The sequence below is a fragment of the Balaenoptera ricei genome, chromosome 10, assembly GCF_028023285.1.
Source record: "Balaenoptera ricei isolate mBalRic1 chromosome 10, mBalRic1.hap2, whole genome shotgun sequence".
Taxonomy (NCBI): Eukaryota; Metazoa; Chordata; class Mammalia; order Artiodactyla; family Balaenopteridae; genus Balaenoptera; species Balaenoptera ricei.
In genome coordinates this window covers 46,652,314-46,669,773 of record NC_082648.1, presented here as the reverse complement: position 1 = coordinate 46,669,773, position 17,460 = coordinate 46,652,314, and the positions used below count along the sequence as shown (strand labels likewise).

Genomic DNA, 17,460 nt, shown 5'->3' with positions numbered 1-17,460 from the left:
TCAGACTTCAGTGAATAGAAATTAGTGTTATAATAAAATGAAACTTAGAACAAATTTAATTTGATATTAATTTACATGTATCATCATTATTGTGCTGCATAGCAATGGGGCCCTAGTATCTCCCTTACTGTTTACTTCTGGAAGTCATTGACCTAATTTATTTATTTATTTATTTTGGCCACATCGCAGGTCTTGCAGGATCTTAGTTCTCCCACCAGGGATTGAACCGGGCCACTGCAGTGAAAGGGCCGAGTCCTAACCACTGGACCACCAGGGAATTCCTGGGACAGCTCTTTTGAAATTTTACCTTCTCAGATGCCACCCCAAGATGGCATTGTGGGGCAAACTAATGATACAGGAAGAGGAATTTACAGCCTAAAAGAGCTGTCACTTAATTTTCGCATACCCTCTGATTTCCACACCTCACTTGTCATAATCTTTCTTTCTAGCCAGCTGCCAGAATAGAAACCCACGGAGGAGAAGTCAACCTTAATGAACTATCTGAAGAGTTCAGAGTTCTTAGCCTGACTCTTAAGGTCCCACCCAATCTGGCCTCATTTCTTGCCATTCTTTTAACTCTGGTCAAACTGCTTCAACTCTACTGAACTACTTTCATTTCATCGAAGGAGCCATATTCTCTGAGCCTTAGTCCTTTGCCCCTGCTGGTCCCTCTGCCTAGAATACTCTTCCTGTCCCCTTCTCCCTAATCAACTCTTCCTTAGCCTTTGGATCTCTGCTTAAATGTTATCTTCTCTGGGAAGACTTTTGTTACCCTCAAATATTAATTTAGGTGTCTTATTTATTTATTTATTTATTTATGGCTGTGTTGGGTCTTCGTTTCTGTGTGAGGGTTTTCTCTAGTTGCGGCAAGTGGGGGCCACTCTTCATCGCGGTGTGCGGGCCTCTCACTATCGCGACCTCTCTTGTTGAGAGCACAGGCTCCAGACGCGCAGGCTCAGCAATTGTGGCTCACGGGCCTAGTCGCTCCGAGGCATGTGGGATCTTCCCAGACCAGGGCTCGAACCCGTGTCCCCTGCATTGGCAGGCAGATTCTCTGCCACTGCGCCACCAGGGAAGCCCTAGGTGTCTTTCTTAACCTGCTTCCTTAACACTCCACACTTACATTTGTGGTGGCATTTATTATACTATGTTGTCACACTTGTTTTCTTGTTAGCCCTTCTCCTCCTTATTAGATCATGTGCTCCTCGAGCATTGGGATTGTGTTTATTATCATTGCATCCCAGTGCCCAATATAGTAAATTCTCAAATATTTGGCTGAATGAATGAAGACACAAGCCATGTGGGGAAACAGAAGACAAGGGAAAATGTATGCCTTGCACACCTGAGCAGTTACTGAGAACTTGATTGGGCACCTCAGTGTGAGACCAGAAGTTCAAGTTCCCTTGTGTAAGACCCCTATGCAATTATAAAGATTTTAAATAAGATTTTTTTAATACAAATTTATTTATTTATTTATTTATTTTTGGCTGTGTTGGGTCTTCGTTGCTGCGCGTGGACTTTCTCTAGTTGCGGCGAGCAGGGGCTAATCTTCGTTGCAGTGTGTGGGCTTCTCATTGCGGTGGCTTCTCTTGTTGCAGAGCATGGGCTCTAGGCGCGCGGGCTTCAGTAGTTGTGGCTCTCAGGCTTAGTTTCTCCGCGGCTTGTGGCATCTTCCCAGACTAGGGCTCCAACACGTGTCCCCTGCATTGGCAGGCGGATTCTTAACCATTGCGCCACCAGGGAAGTCCCTTAAATAAGATTTAATTGGCTTATAAGTAGATATTTGATGCTTTGTAAGTTCAGATGTTATAGAGGACTCTATAATTTAAAAGTATTATTAGGGAGAGATTATTTGCTTTGCAAAAGCACAGTATTTACCACAGTAAAACCTTTAAATTTCCTGGATCTTTAGTGGCTTGGTTAAAGTTTATTTTGATATTTTTTGGGTCCCATCAATCATTGCGCTAGTCTGAAGGGATGAAATTATGAACACATTTTACACAATTCTACACATTGTAGAACCTTCATTTAAGGAAGCTGTTAAAAAAAAAAAAAAAAAGGAAGCTGTTAAGTCATGTAAATCACTAAGCACTGGTCAGATTTAATTAAGTGCTGTGGTAGAGGTATCAGCAATGAATTGAGGGAGAGCTAAGAAAGAAACTGTTTATTCTGATTGCGGGGATAGGGAGGCTTAATGGTGAAGTTGGATCTTAAAGAAGACCATGACTAGCATCTCAAGAAAGACAAGTAGTGGGGAGCAAGTATGTACAAAGGCTTGGCAGCATGAAAGGTATGTGGTAAATTTGCTTTCAATTTTGATTTTTTTTTTTTTTTTTTGGCCGTGTGGCATGCAGGATCTTAGTTCCCAGAGCAGGGATCGAACCCATACTCCCTGCAGTGGAAGCGAGGAGTCTTAACCACTGGACCGCCAGGGAAGTCCCAATTTGCTTTCAATTTTGTAGGGGCACATTTTCTTACATAAAATCAATGTTAATCACTTGATTAACATTACACTAACTTATGTGCAAATGAAAATTTGCACATAAGTTAATGTTTTGCTATATGTGGGTAATGAAATCAATTTAGAAACTTGTGACCAGTACTGTTTCTTAAATAGAATATAATAGAGCAGAGACTGATGCTTAATAAGAGTAAATATGTCTCACGATAATTTTGTTCCAGATATATACTATATGAGTATTAGGTTACAATGTAAGATGTTTTCCTTACCTTTGTTTGCAGGAAAATAAATTTCAAAGCCACTGATGAAATCAATACTGAGGGGCTGAAGCATCGCACACACTTTCCTTCTGGTCTTTATATTTGGGATGGGTGGGATAGAAGGATATTAGTTTAATTATTTCCTCAAGGACCCTTATAGCTTATGGTGAAGTACATTAGCCCCTGGCTTTCTTTTTAATCCTGAAACTATATTACTATTTACTTACCATTTCTTTCCTCCTTGCAGATGAATCCTCTCTCCTATTGTGTAAATAGCAAAGATTCTAGGGATCCAGAAGTGAATTATTTTAGGATTGGCCTTTTACCCTCACAGGCTCAGAATCCATGTGTTAGTTTCTTATTGTCCACTAGGTGGTACTGTGAGGGGTCAATGTTTGCGACTTATCTTGTCCCTAGACTCCAGCTTGTTTTGAAATTAACAGATAGGTTTACTCAGCTAGAAAATCTTTTCTCTTCAGGCTCCCAGGCACTCCAGGATGGGATATATAGATCTCCCTTCCCTACCCAACTATAACCTAGAGCTACAAATTGAGGAGGATAGAGAATCTGGGATCGAGAGGGTACCTTTATTTGTCAGTAATGCCATCTCTCAAAAGAAACAGTAATGCTTTCCATTCTCTCCTGGAGAACAAAGAAGATGCTGAACTGCAGTGGGAGGGAAGGAGATTATAACCCCAAATAGATAACTGGCTGAGTGGGGGTAATAGAATTGGCTGAGAGGTGGGGAGAGAAATGTTAAAGGATCTCTTTTTTTGGGAAAGCAACAAGACATAGATTTTGACTAAATTCAGCAAACATTTTTCAAGAGTCTTCTATAGTCCAGGAGAACCCAAAGTTGGATAAATTTTGGTACCTCCCTTCTAGAACCTCAAGAAAAACAAAGAAGCAAACACTCAACAATAATAAAGTGTAGGGCTTCCCTGGTGGCGCAGTGGTTGAGAATCTGCCTGCTAATGCAGGGGACACGGGTTCGAGCCCTGGTCTGGGAAGATCCCACATGCCGCGGAGCGGCTGGGCCCGTGAGCCACAGCTGCTGAGCCTGTGCGTCTGGAGCCTGTGCCCCGCAACGGGAGGGGCCGCGATGGTGAAAGGCCCGCGCACCGCGATGAAGAGCGGTCCCCGCACCGCGATGAAGAGTGGCCCCCGCTTGCCGCAACTGGAGAAAGCCCTCGCACGAACCGAAGACCCAGCACAGCCAAAAATAAAAAATAAATAAATAAAAATAATAAAGTGTAAAAGATACCCTATTAGGGGCAAGCCGAGAAGGGACTCCTAAGTTCCCCATCTGCGGGGGTGGGGACAGGCAGGTAGTGATCACGGAAGGCTCCCCAGAGGACATGACTAGGCTGAGTCTGGAAGGATGAGTCCAACATTCTAGAAATCTACAAGGTTCTGCTGTACTCAAGTCTCCCCTGGTGACTTCATTTACGCTTGTGATTTCAATAATTACCTCTGTGCTAATAACTCCCAAACTTTCTCTAACCAGCCACCTCTAAAACCTGCCTATCCAATATCTCCTATTTGGATGTTGGTGCTTCAGATTCAATTTGTCTAAAACCCAGAACTGAAAGAAGCTTGAGGCTATTGGTTTTTACAGTAGTCATATAATTCTTATCCTTATTCATTATCTAGGTGGATATCCTAGTCACTACTTGTCTGAACTACTGCAAAAGCACACTAACTGGTCTCCAACTTAGATCTCTCTCCACCACCCACTTCCCCCAGTCAGTCCCACACACTTTGATCTTCAACAAGATTTACTTCCTTTAAGCCCAATGCTTATGGTGTCATTTCATCAAACAACAACCTTTAATGCATTCCCTTTGGTCTACCCAATGGAGATCAAGCTTATTCATCAGATAATCAAGGCAGTTACTATGGTCTGAATGTTCATGTCCCCCCAAATTCATATGTTGAAATCCTAGCCCCCAAAGGGTATTAGGAGGTGGGACTTTTGGGAGGTGATTAGGTCATGAGGGTGGAGCCCTTGTGAATGAGATTAATGCTCTTATAAAAGAGACCCCACAAAACTCCCTACCCCCTTCCACTATGTGAGGATACAAGAAGTCTGAGACCTGGAAAAGGGCCCTCACCTGACCATGCTGGCACCCTGATCTCAGACTTCCAGCCTCTAGAATTGTGAGCAATAACTTTTTTTTCTTTTTATCAAGGTATATTTGATTTACAATATTATGTAAGTTTCAGGTGTACAACATAGTGATTCACAATTTTAAAACATTATGCTCCATTTATAGTTATTATAAAATATTGGCTATATTCCCTGTGCTGTACAATATATTCTTGTATTTTATTTATTTCATACATAGTAGTTTCTACCTCTTAATTCCCTACTTCTGCCTTGGCCTTTCCCACTGTGAGCAAAAAATTTCTGTTGTTTATAAGCTACCTAGTCTGTGGTATTTTGTTATAGCAGCCTGAATAGACTAAGATAGCACTCAATGTTTTGGTCCTGAATTACTCTTTCTACCTTATGTTCTATGATTCCCTTAAGTGCCTTTTATAGCTAAACTCACCTACGCAATATTTATTTCCTAAATACAGCTCTTTATTTCTCAGTGTTTAAGTTTTTTTTAATTTTTTTTTTATTGAAGTATAGTTGATTTACAATGTTGTGTTAATTTCTGCTGTACAGCAAAGTGACTCAGTTATATACATATATACATTCTTTTTTATATTCTGTTCCATTATGGTTTATCCTAGGATATTGAATATAGTCCCCTGTGCTATACAGTAGGACCTTGTTGTTTATCCATTCTATATCTAATAGTTTCATCTACTAACCCCAAACTCCCAGTCCATTCTTCCCTCCCCCTCCCTCCCCCCTTGGCAACCACAAGTCTGTTCTCTATGTCTGTGAGTCTGTTTCTGTTTCATAGATAGGTTCATTTGCACCATATTTTAGATTCCACATATAAGTGATATCATATGGTATTTGTCTTTCTGACTTCACTTAGTATGATAATCTCTAGTTGCATCCATGTTGCTGCAAATGGCATTATTTCCTTCTTTTTTTATGGCCGAGTAGTATTTCATTGTATATAAGTGCCACATCTTCTTTATCCATTCCTCTGTTGATGGACATTTATGTTGTTTCCATGTCTTGGCTATTGTGAACAGTGCATGTATCTTTTTGAATTATATGCCCAGGAGTGGGATTGTTGGATCATATGGTAATTCTATTTTCAGTTTTCTGAGTCAGTGTTTAAGTTTATACTAATCTCATCTCCTTGTCAAAGTGCTATCTATTTTGGTCAGGGAAAGGTTTCCTGAGCATAACATTAAAGGCAGAAAACATATATAACAAAGGATTTACATTTTATTATATAAAGGGCTCTTGCAAATCAACACGAAAAGACAACCTCTCCAATAGAAAGATAGGCAAAGTCCATAAACAGACAATTCCAATTGATATGGTCAGGTTTAAGTCCCAACCACCATGCTATTTGTTTTCTACTTGTCCTATCCATTTTTACTCCTTTCTTCCTGCTCACCTTGGACTATTTTTAGTATTTCATTTTATCTCCTATTATTAATTATATTTCTTTATTTTTTTCAGTAGTTGCTCTAGGGTTTACCATATGTATCTTTAACTTATCACAGTCTACATTCAAATAATATTATATGGGTTCATATATAATGTAAAAACTGTACAAAAGCATACTTCCATTTTCCCTTCTCCCATCCTTTCTACCTTTGTTATCATACATTTTACTTCTACATATACTATATCCCACTATATATTAGTACTATTTTTGTCTTGAACAGTTGATCTTTAAACAATTTTTTTTTTGGCTGTGCTGCGCAGCTTGCGGGATCTTAGTTCCCTGGCCAGGGATTGAACCTGGGCCACAGAAGTAAAAGCACTGAGTCCTAACCACTGGACAACCAGGGAACTCCCTAAACAATTTTTAAAATGTCTTTTATATTTACCCACATGCTTACTATTTCCATGCCCTTAATTCTTTTGTGTAGATCTGTTTCTACTTGGTATCATCTTTCTTCAATCTGAAGAACCTCCTTTAATGGTTCTGGTAATGCAAGTGATCTATATATATATATATTTTTTTTAAATTTATTTTATTATTTATTTATTTATTTATTTATTTTGGCTGTGTTGGGTCTTTTGTTGCTGCACACAGGCTTTCTCTAGTTGCAGTAAGTGGGGGGTTACTCTTCTTTGCAGTGCACGGGCTTCTCATTGCGGTGGCTTCTCTTGTTGCAGAACATGGGCTCTAGGCACGTGGGCTTCAGTAGTTGTGGCACACGGGCTCAGTAGTTGTGGCTCATGGGCTCTAGAGCACAGGCTCAGTAGTTGTAGCTCACGGGCTTAGTTGCTTCGCGGCATGTGGGATCTTCCCGGACCAGGGCACGAACCTGTGTCCCCTGCATTGGCAGGCGGATTCTTAACCACTGTGCCACCAGGGAAGCCCGCAAGTGATATTCTTTTTTCAGCTTTCGTTTGTTTTAAAATTTCTTTTTTGCTTTCTTTTTTTTTTAAAGAAATTCACATTCTTTTATTTATTTATTTATGACTGTGTTGGGTCTTCGTTTCTGTGCGAGGGCTTTCTCTAGTTGTGGCAAATGGGGACCACTCTTCATCGCAGTGCGCAGGCCTCTCACCATCGCGGCCTCTCTTGTTGTGGAGCACAGGCTCCAGACGCGCAGGCTCAGTAATTGTGGCTCACGGGCCCAGTTGCTCCGTGGCATGTGGGGTCTTCCCAGACCAGGGCTCGAACCCATGTCCCCTGCATTGGCAGGCAGATTCTCAACCACTGTGCCACCAGGGAAGCCCGTTTTGCTTTCATTTTTAATGGGTATTTCCACTGGGTATAGAATTCTAGATTGATACATTTTTCATTTAGTACTTTTTAAAGGCATCATTCCATTGTTTTCTGTCTTGAATTGTTTCTGAAGAGAGTTAATTGTTATTCTTATATTTGCTTCCATATACATAATGATCTTTTTCTCTGGCTTCTTTTCAGACGTCCTTTTTCTCATTGGTTTTCAGCAATTTTATTAATGCTGTGTCTTGATGTAGTTTTCTTTGTGTTTATACTGCTTGTTGTTCATCAAACATTTTGATCTGGGTGTTTTGATATTTTCTTCATTAAATATGGTGAATTTTTTGCCATTATTTCTTCAGATATCCTTTTCTATTCCTATTGTTTTCCAGTACTGCAAGTCACATGTATGGTAGTGTACTTGATATTGCCCAACAGGTCACTGAGGCTCTGTTCATTTTTCCCTCAGCTTTCTTTTCTTTCTATGCTTCACTTTAGGTAGTTTTTATTTCTATGTCTTCAAGTTCACTGATCTTTCAACTGCATTGTCTAATTTGTTGTTAAGGCCATACAGTGGTATTTTTCATTTCTTTTATGTAGTCTCTATTTCTTTCCTCATTTTATTTATTGTTTTCTTTTCTCTTGAACTTATAATAGGTGTTGAAAAATTCTTATCCACTAATTCCATAACTTCTGTCATTTCTGGTTCTATTTTTTTTTAAATTTCAGCATTATTTTGTTTTTTTTAATTTATTTTTTTATACAGCAGGTTCTTATTAGTTATCCATTTTATACATATTAGTGTATATATGTCAATCCCAATCTCCCAATTCATCACACCACCACCCCACCCCACCCCCCCGCCACTTTCCCCACTTGGTGTCCATACGTTTGTTCTCTACATCTGTGTCTCTGTTTCTGCCCTGCAAACTGGTTCATCTGTACCATTTTTCTAGGTTCCACATATATGCATTAATATATGATATTTGTTATTCTCTGACTTACTTCACTCTGTATGACAGTCTTGATCCATCCACGTCTCTACAAATGACCCAATTTCATTCCTTTTTATGACTGAGTAATATTCCATTGTATATATGTAACACATCTTCTTTATCCATTCATCTGTTGATAGGCATTTAGGTTGCTTCCATGACCTGGCTATTGTAAATAGCGCTGCAATGAACATTGGGGTGCATGTGTCTTTTTGAATTATGGTTTTCTCTGGGTATATGCCCAGTAGTGGGATTGCTGGATCATATGGTAATTCTATTTTTAGTTTTTTAAGGAACCTCCATACTGTTCTCCATAGTGGCTGTAACAATTTACATTCCCACCAACAGTGTAAGAGGGTTCCCTTTTCTCCACACCCTCTCCAGCATTTGTTGTTTGTAGATTTTCTGATGATGTCCATTCTAACTGGTGTGAGGTGATACTTCATTGTAGTTTTGATTTACACTTCTCTAATAATTAGTGATGTTGAGCAGCTTTTCATGTGCCTCTTGGCCATCTGTATGTCTTCTTTGGAGAAAAGTCTGTTTAGGTCTTCTGTCCATTTTTGGATTGGGTTGTTTGTTTTTTTTAATATTGAGCTGCATGAGCTGTTTATATATTTTGGAGATTAATCCTTTGTCCGTTGATTCGTTTGCAAATATTTTCTCCCATTCTGAGGGCTGTCTTTTCATCTTGTTTAAAGTTTCCTTTGTTGTGCAAAAGCTTTTAAGTTTCATTAGGTCCCATTGGTTTATTTTTGTTTTTATTTCCATTACTCTAGGAGTTGGATCAAAAAAGATCTTGCTGTGATTTATGTCAAAGAGTGTTCTTCCTATGTTTTCCTCTAAGAGTTTTATAGTGTCCAGTCTTACATTTAGGTCTCTAATCCATTTTGAGTTTATTTTTGTGTATGGTGTTAGGGAGTGTTCTAATTTCATTCTTTTACATGTAGCTGTCCAGTTTTCCCAGCACCACTTATTGAAGAGACTGTCTGTTCTCCATTGTGTATCCTTGCCTCCTTTTTCATAGATTACTTGACCATAGGTGCATGGGTTTATCTCTGGGCTTTCTATCCTGTTCCGTTGATCTATATTTCTGTTTTGTGCCAGTACCATATTGTCTTGATTACTGTAGCTTTGTAGTATAGTCTGAAGTCGGGGAGCCTGATTCCTCCAGCTCCATTTTTTTCCCTCAAGACGGCTTTGGCTATTCGGGGTCTTTTGTGTCTCCATACAAATTTTAAGATTTTTTGTTCTAGTTCTGTAAAAAATGCCATTGGTAATTTGATAGGGATTGCACTGAATCTGTAGATTGCTTTGGGTAGTATAGTCATTTTCACAATATTGATTCTTCCAATCCAAGAACATGGTATATCTCTCCATCTGTTGGTATCATCTTTAATTTTTTTCATCAGTGTCTTATAGTTTTCTGCATAAAGGTCTTTTGTCTCCCTAGGTAGGTTTATTCCTAGGTATTTTATTCGTTTTGTTGGAATGGTAAATGGGAATGTTTCCTTAACTTCTCTTTCAGATTTTTCATCATTAGTGTATAGGAATGCAAGAGATTTCTGTGCATTAATTTTGTATCCTGCAACTTTACCAAATTCATTGATTAGCTCTAGTAGTTTTCTGGTGGCATCTTTAGGATTCTCTATATATAGTATCATGTCATCTGCAAACAGTGACAGTTTTACTTCTTTTCCCATTTGTATTCCTTTTATTTCTTTTTCTTCTCTGATTTCCATGGCTAGGACTTCCAAAACTATGTTGAATAATAGTGGTGAGAGTAGACATCTTTGTCTTGTTCCTGATCTTAGAGGAAATGTTTTCAGTTTTTCACTATTGAGAATGATGTTTGCTGTGGGTTTGTCATATATGTCCTTTATTATGTTGAGATAGGTTCCCTCTATGCCCACTTTCTGGAGAGTTTTTATCATAAATGGGTGTTGCATTTTGTCAAAAGTTTTTTCTGCATCTATTGAGATGATCATATGGTTTTTATCCCTCAATTTGTTAATATGGTGTATCACATTGATTGATTTGCATATATTGAAGAATCCTTGCATCCCTGGGATAAACCCCACTTGATCACGGTGTATGATCCTTTTAATGTGTTGTTGGATTCTTTTTGCTAAATTTTGTTGAGGATTTTTGCATCTATATTCATCAGTGGTATTGGTCTGTGATTTTCTTTTTTTGTAGTATCTTTGTCTGGTTTTGGTATCAGGGTGATAGTGGCCTCATAGAATGACTTTGGGAGTGTTCTTTCCTCTGCAATTTTTGGGAAGAGTTTGAGACGGATGGGTGTTAGCTCTTCTCTAAATGTTTGATAGAATTCACAGTGAAGACATCTGGTCCTGGACTTTTGTTTGTTGGAAGATTTTTAATACAGTTTCAATTTCATTACTTGTGATTTGTCTGTTCATATTTTCTATTTCTTCCTGGTTCAGTCTTGGAAGGTTATACCTTTCTAAGAATTTGTCCATTTCTTCCAGGTTGTCCATTTTATTGGCATAGAGTTGCTTGTAGTAGTCTCTTAGGATGCTTTGTATTTCTGCGGTGTCTGTTGTAACTTCTCCTTTTTCATTTCTAATTTTATTGATTTGAGTCCTCTCCCTCTTTTTCTTGATGAGTCTGGCTAATGGTTTATCAATTTTGTTTATCTTCTCAAAGAACCAGCTTTTAGTTTTATTGATCTTTGCTATTGTTTTCTTTGTTTCTATTTCATTTATTTCTGCTCTGATCTTTATGATTTCTTTCCTTCTACTAACTTTGGTTTTTTTTTGGTTCTTCTTCCTCTAATTGCTTTAGATGTAAGGTTAGGTTCTTTATTTGAGATTTTTCTTGTTTCTTGAGGTAGGCTTGTATTGCCATAAACTTCCCTCTTAGAACTGTTTTTGCTGCATCCCATAGGGTTTGGATCGTCGTGTTTTCATTGTAATTTGTCTCTAAGTGTTTTTTGATTTCCTCTTTGATTTCTTCAGTGATCTCTTGGTTATTTAGTAACGTATTGTTTAGCGTCCATGTGTTTGTGTTTCTTACTTTTTTTCCCTGTAATTGATTTCTAATCTCATAGCGTTGTGGTCAGAAAAGATGCTTGATATGATTTCAATTTTCTTAAATTTACTGAGACTTGATTTGTGATGCAAGATGTGATCTATCCTGGAGAATGTTCCGTGTGCACTTGAGAAGAAAGTGTAATCTGCTGTTTTTGGATGGAATGTCCTATAAATATCAATTAAATCTATCTGGTCTATTGTGTCATTTAAAGCTTGTGTTTCCGTATTAATTTTCTGTTTGGATGATCTGTCCATTGGTGTAAGTGAGGTGTTAAAGTCCCCCATTATTATTGTGTTACTGTCGATTTCCTCTTTTATAGCTGTTAGCAGTTGCCTTATGTATTGAGGTCTCCTATGTTGGGTGCATATATGTTTATAATTGTTATATATTCTTCTTGGATTGACCCCTTGATTGTTATATAGTGTCCTTCCTTGTCTCTTATAATATTCTTTATTTTAAAATCTATTTTATCTGATATGAGTATTGCTACTCCAGCTTTCTTTTGATTTCCATTTGCATGGAATATCTTTTTCCATCCCCTCACTTTCAGTCTGTATGTGTCCCTAGGTCTGAAGTCGGTCTCTTGTAGACAGCATATATATGGGTCTTGTTTTTGTGTCCATTCAGCAACTCTCTGTGTTTTGGATGGAGCATTTAATTCATTCACATTTAAGGTAATTATCGATGTGTATGTTCCTATTACCATTTTCTTAATTGTTTTGGGTTTGTTTTTGTAGGTCCTTTCTTCTCTTGTGTTTCCCACTTAAAGAAGTTCCTTTAGCATTTGTTGGAGAGCTGGTTTGGTGGTGCTGAATTCTCTTAGCTTTTGCTTGTCTGTAAAGCATTTGATTTCTCCATCAAATCTGAATGAGATCTTTGCCGGGTAGAGTAATCTTGGTTATAGGTTCTTCCCTTTCATCACTTTAAATATATCATGCCACTCCCTTCTGGCTCATAGAGTTTCTGCTGAGAAATCAGCTGTTAACCTTATGGGAGTTCCTTTGTATGTTATTTGTCATTTTTCCCTTGTTGCTTTCAATAATTTTTCTTTGTCTTTAATTTTTGCCAGTTTGATTACTATGTGTCTCAGCGTGTTTCTCCTTGGGTTTATCCTGCCTGGGACTCTCTGCACTTCCTGGACTTGGGTGGCTATTTCCTTTCCCATGTTAGGGAAGTTTTCGACTATAATCTCTTCAAATATTTTCTCTCTCTTTTCTCCTTCTGGGACCCCTATAATGTGAATGTTGTTGTGTTTAATGTCCCAGAGGTCTCTTAGGCTGTCTTCATTTCTTTTCATTCTTTTTTCTTTAGTCTGTTCCACAGCAGTGAATTCCACCATTCTGTCTTCCAGGGCACTTATGTTTTATTCTGCCTCAGTTATTCTGCTATTGATTCCTTCTAGTGTAGTTTTCATTTCAGTTATTGTATTGTTCATCTCTGTTTGTTTGTTCTTTAATTCTTCTAGGTCTTTGTTAAACATCTTCCATCTTGCATCTTCTCGATCTTTGCCTCCATTCTTTTTCCGAGGTCCTGGATCATCTTCTCTATCATTATTCTGAATTCTTTTTCTGGAAGGTTGCCTATCTCCACTTCATTTAGTTGTTTTTCTGGGGTTTTATCTTGTTCCTTCATCTGGTACATAGCCCTCTGCCTTTTCATCTTGTCTATCTTTCTGCGAATGTCTCTGGGTCTATTTTTATTGTCTGATTTTTCTGCTGGCTATAGATCCCATTTTCCTTTTTTATGTTATTTGTTTACTTATTTATTTATTTGATGGTTGCAAGGAGCATGTCTAGTAATTTTTTATTAGATGCTGGACATTGTGAATGTTACATTGTTGAGTTTCTGGATTTTATTTCCTTCCTTTAAAGAGTGTTGGGCTTTGTTCTGGCAGGCAGCTAATTTACTTGAATATCAGCTTGATACTTTTGAGGCATGTTTTTAAACTTTGTAAGGGTAGGTCTAGGGTAGCTTTACTCTCAGGCTTGTAGGTGTCCTACTCCTAAGGCATAGCTTTTTTGAAGTCTCTACTGAATACTCTGAGTATTCAACAAGGTCTCTTCAGTCTGACTGGTTGGAACTCTAATTTTCCCATCGCTGTGTAAGTGCCAGTAATTATACACTTTGTAATTCTTCAGCAGTTGTTTTTTTACCTGATAGTTGATTTTTGGCCAGTTTCATGGAGTCTCCCCTCTCACTCCCATCCATGAGCAGTCTATTGTTCAATCAAAGACTCACAGGGCCACTGTGAAAATTTGTGGAGCTCTTTCCTTACATAGCTCTCTTCTGTCTAGTACTGTCTTCCACAGAATCGCACCTCTTCAGCCTTTCCAAAATCTAATCTCTGTCCCTTTATCTCAGCAAAACCACTGTACTCTGCTTGGATTTCCCATCCCTGTGATATTGTCTGGAACGTATCTCTGGTCAGATAGTTGGGATAATTGAAAGGCTCACATAATATGTTTTCTTTCCTTTTCTCTCAGGGATTGTAAACCTGTGTTGCCTTTGGCCAATATCTGAAAACAGTTCATCTATTTTGTACAGTTTTCTAGTTTTTTTTTTTAAATTAAATGGTGGGAGGGCTAATTTGTCAGATTACTTTGCCATGTAGAAATAAACAGACAATTCAATTTTCACTGGATATAGAATTATAGGTTGGCATTTTTTCTTTCAGTACTTCAAAGATGTCATTCCATTGTCTTCTGACTTGCACTGCTATCTTTGTTTTTCCAAATGTAATGTGTCTTTATCAGGAATGAAAAGTAAAACAACAATAGGATATACTTTACTATTATGTTGTTAAAAAAAAAAGGGGTATAGTGTTCATAAGTACCAGAGAAATGGGCACACTCATACTTCTGCTGGTGCAAATTGTTAAAGTCTTCTTGTAGGGACAATTTGTCAAAAATATTAAAGGCCTATAGCCAAAACTCAGGAAAAGCCCAAGTTTCCATCAGCAGATAAATGAATAAAGAAAATGTGATATATACATATAATAGAATGTTATTCAGCCATAAAATGAATAAAATTCTGACATATGCCAAAAATGGATGAATCTCGGTAACATCATGCAAGTGAAAGAAGCCAGACACAAAAAAGGACAAATATTATATGATTCCACTTAAATGAGGTACCTATAATAGGAAAATTCATGGAGATAATAGGTAGAGTAGAGATTAACAGGGGCTGGGAGAGGTGGAATGAGGAGTTATTGTTTTATGGGTAGAGAGTTTTTGCTTGAGATGATGAAAAAGTTCTGGAAATAGATAGTGGTGATAGTTACACAATGTTGTTAATGTACTTAATGCCACTGCATTTTTACTTATAAAATGATTAAAATATGTATATTTTATAACAATTTTTAAAAATGTTAATGAGAGGCCTAAAAAAGATTTTTTTTTTGGACAAAGAAATTATTCTTGCAAGAAATTGTCCTAAGGAAAATACAAGGAGGTATGTAGAGATTTAGTCACAAGGATGTTTTGTTAAGATATTTTTACAAAAACAAAATGAGACAAAATAAAACAAAAATAAAGAATACAATTTTTTTTTGGCCGTACCACATGGCTTGTGGGATCTTAATTCTCCAACCGGGGCTTGAACCTGGGCCCTCAGCAGTGAAAGTGTGGAGTCCTAACCACTGGACCACCAGGGAATTCCCAAGAGTACAATTTTAATGTCCCCAAACAAGCCATTGATGAAATATACTATGATGTATAACAGACTGCCATAGAGAAACTTAAAAAAACAACTATGTTCTTTTTAAGAAGAATTCTTAATTACATAGAAAGACTAAGAGGAAATACTGCAAAACGTTAGTGGTGGTTATTTCTGGGTAGTGGGATTATAGATGATTTTTCTTTTCTTTTATGTAATTTTTATGTTCTAAATTTATTACAATAAATATGCATTTAAAAAAATTTTTTTTAATTAATTAATTAATTTATATATGGCTGTGTTGGGTCTTCGCTTCCATGTGAGGGCTTTCTCTAGTTGTGGCAAGTGGGGGCCACTCTTCATCGCGGTGCGCGGGCCTCTCACCATCGCAGCCTCTCTTGTTGCGGAGCACAGGCTCCAGACGCGCAGGCTCAGCAATTGTGGCTCATGGGCCCAGTTGCTCCGCGGCATGTGGGATCCTCCCAGACCAGCGTTCGAACCCGCGTCCCCTGCATTGACAGGCAGACTCTCAACCACTGCGCCACCAGGGAAGCCCATGCATTTTTAATAAACTAAAAATTGAAGTTTGTTTTATTTTTATTTATTTATTTGTTTATTTATTTATTTATGGCTGTGTCGGGTCTTAGTTGCGGCACATGGGATCTTTGTGAGGCATGTGGGATCTTTCGTTGTGGAGCAGGCTCTTCACTGTGGTGCACAGGCTTCTTTCTAGTTGTGGCTCGTGGGCTTCTCTCTAGTTGTGGTGTGCGGGTGTTCTCGCTCTAGCTGTGGCTGGGGGGACTCCAGGGCACGTGGGTTCTGTAGTTGTGGTGCGTGGGGTCCAGAGCGTGAGGGCTCTGTAGTTCGCAGCAAGCGGGCTCTCTCTTTGAGGCGCGCGAGCCCAGTAGTTGTGGTGCACCAGCTTAGTTGCCCCTCGGCATGTAGGATCTCAGTTCCCCCACCAGGGATCATACCCATGTCCCCTGCATTGGATGGCTGATTCTTTACCCCTGGACCACTAGGGAAGTCCCTGAAGTTTATTTTAAAATGTTTTATCCATCCTTCAGAGATCAGCTGAGAAGTTACTCATCTGTTAACTGTTCTCAGAATCTTCCAACTGAAAATGGTTGTTTCCGTCTCCAAATTCTATAGCCTCTTGTATGTCTCTCATGGTACTTATCACATAGGCCCATGTATTAAAGTAATTTAAGAGTCTGGTTTACCTCTCCTGCTCAGCACACGTGAGACTACCTTACCAGGCAGTACCTAAATCAGGAATATTGCCTATTTCAGCACCACTTGATTAACAATCTGTATGACTCAGGTTAGCACAGTGGTCCCCAACCTTTTTGGCACCAGGGACCGGTTTCGTGGAAGACAGTTTTTCCATGGATGACAGGGGTTGAAGGATGGTTCAGGTGGTAATGCGAACGATGGGAGCGGCAGATGAAGCTTCGCTTGCTAGCCCACCGCTCACCTCCAGCTGTGCGGCCTGGTTCCTAACAAAACTACAATGAGGTATCACCTCACACCGGTTAGAATGGGTATCATCAGAAAATCTACAAACAACAAATGATGGAGAGGGTGTGGAGAAAAGGGAACCCTCTTACACTGTTGGGGGGAATGTGAATTGATACAGCCACTATGGAGAACTGATCTAGAGAAAGGGTTGGGTCTTCCTGAGTTCAGGTATTTCTAAGGTTAATGATATTTGAATGGATTATTTAACCCAATTTTGAAACATGAAATTATTGGGAAGAACAACACTATGTAAACTACTTATATATTCAGCAAGCAGTTAACATAGACAGACATAGAGTTAGCTCCAAGTGTGTTTTTGTTTAATGTAAATCCCTCTGCTTAGAGTTCCTCTTCTTGGGTGGCGAGCTTGTTTTAATTGGATTGTACAAACAATATTTTATCTAGCAATAATGTCCCAGATAATAATGTGCAGGCTGTAACAATGCTAAAACACTCAAATACAAACACAGATTCAGTGAATTATAGTTTCTAATGTGCAACGTAAGGTACAGTGTTTTCTGCTCCACTTGTTTCTGCCCTTGGTATAAACATTTTTGCACTTTGTACATACTTATTCCTGCTAGATTGGAAGCTCCTCATGGCAGTAGAAACAAGACTAGTTGTTTTTTGTTGTTTTGATTTTTTTTTAACTTTTTTTTTTAATTTTAATTTTTTATTTTTTAAAA

General features: G+C 38.5%; 1 non-coding gene across 1 annotated transcript; it reads right to left on the bottom strand.

The window, feature by feature from the left end:
- Positions 1-6,583: 6,583 nt before the first annotated feature.
- On the bottom strand, positions 6,584-6,655 carry TRNAK-UUU (transfer RNA lysine (anticodon UUU)). Its single transcript has one exon. It is a non-coding gene; the product is annotated as a tRNA-Lys (tRNA).
- Between the last annotated feature and the right edge of the window lie 10,805 nt (positions 6,656-17,460).